Below are 1,921 nucleotides of genomic sequence, written 5' to 3' on the forward strand. Positions count from 1 at the left end.
AATGATGATGATTAAGAAAAATGGCATAAAATATGAAATCTCAAACATTGGCCCAAGAGTCACTCTTTTTTAGTGGTTTCTATTACTAGACAAAACTTTGACATGGGACAAGATTCAAAGTTGTGGCTTTCAAGACCCCTCGATCTGTCTTCTCTATTTCTCCAGTTCAAAAAATGTCAATCACTTCTCAGGAACTACAAGTTCTCTACTTCTATCTAGGCCATCGTACTACGCTCTTTCGATAGACCGATATAATACAAAATAATGTCCTCCCACTCTATAATTCGGGGATGACTTCCCTTTTAATAATACCATTGTCAACAAAGCATGTAAACTCATCCTTGGATTCATCCTATGGGAGTTTTAGAAGGAGCGTAACATATGAACATTTAAGAATATTAGGGCGTCCATAAACTTTATTTGGTAAGAAATCCTAAATAAAATAAGGGAAACAATTTTTTCTCTTCCTTAGTCCTCCAAATATTGGGAATACGATCAACTTGAAAAAGTCATTCTAATCAAAATGGATCACTCCCACTATTCCTTATGTAAGATTTTCTCTTACCCAAACTTCATCGCTTCCATCCCCTTTTCATGCGCCCCCTCCCCACAAAGGTCTTCATCAAACTTAAATTCAATAGGGCTTCCAAAGGAAATCTAGGTCAATCCCATTATGGTGAAATCTTCTATAAGGCTAATCGACAAATTCTACATGTTTGTGTATGTTCCATATGCCTTAACACTAATAATTTTTTTAAATTTGGGAACTAGATTAGGGACTCTCAATTTCTATCCATAAACAATTTCATAAGCTCATTATTAAAGGAGATTCCAAGACCATTATTAATATCTTTCACAAAATCTATCATGGATCAAATCTTTCCAAAGTATTTGATAGTTACTGGTCAGAAGCGTGAATAGGTAACACTGCAAAACTCTTGGAAAAAATCATAGCTTCCCTCCTCTCTCATGTCCACATGGAAGAAAACAAACTCACTGACCAACTAGATAATTTTGGTATTAGCATAACAACTCATCCCCTTGACTTGGATTGGAGTGAGGAAATTCTAGAATCCATTCAAATTCACTTTCAAGATCTAGCTATTATGGACCTTATCCCCCAAGGGGGGTGCTAATGAGTTGGTGTCCCCCCTGCCTTGATATGATGCTAACAACTCACACGGAAGGGGGTTGTCACTCCCATTATACTTGGCACATTACATGCGATCCCGTCACTTCATTGATCATCAGTGTGTGAATTCAACACATGGTTAAACATCATTTGAATATTGTAGGTGGCATAGGGAAAAACAACATGACTCAATAAGATAATTTTATCATATAGGAAGAGTTGGAGGAAAAAATTGACAGTATTGACGACAAGTTGACCATTCTAGCTAAGAGATTAGCCAACATCTCCTTCTCCTTGGATGAGGGTGGTTGTGCCATACCTTGACATACATCAACATGAGAAGAAATAAAAGGCCATTCTAGCTAGGAGATTAGAAAATATTTCCTTCTCCTTGCATGAGGGTATTGACCATCTAGTTTGGATGCCTAGATATTATTCCCAATAGTTGTTATGATTCACTAATTTTTTGTTCGCAACAATAGAGGTCTTTTTTTCTTCTCATGTTGATGTATGTCAATGTATGGCACAACCAACCTAATTTTACAAGTTTTTATTTACAAGATGTTCTAGTTAGACAAGGTCTTAGTAACCTCAAGACTCTAAACTTAAGTCGCTTGTTTGGTTTCCCTTTGGAGAAACCAGTAGCAACACATTTTTGGTCTATGGGATCCTTGTTTGATATAATGCAAAGTGCCTAACTTCAAAATAATAATAATGTAAAGAAATTATTTTAAGATTTCAATTTATTGTTTTCAACTTTTAATATAAATTTTATAATATAAGTAATTT

Source organism: Pinus tabuliformis, chromosome 5_2 (assembly GCF_031772625.1).
Source record: "Pinus tabuliformis cultivar Carrire ecotype Pingquan chromosome 5_2, CPIR1, whole genome shotgun sequence".
Taxonomy (NCBI): Eukaryota; Viridiplantae; Streptophyta; class Pinopsida; order Pinales; family Pinaceae; genus Pinus; species Pinus tabuliformis.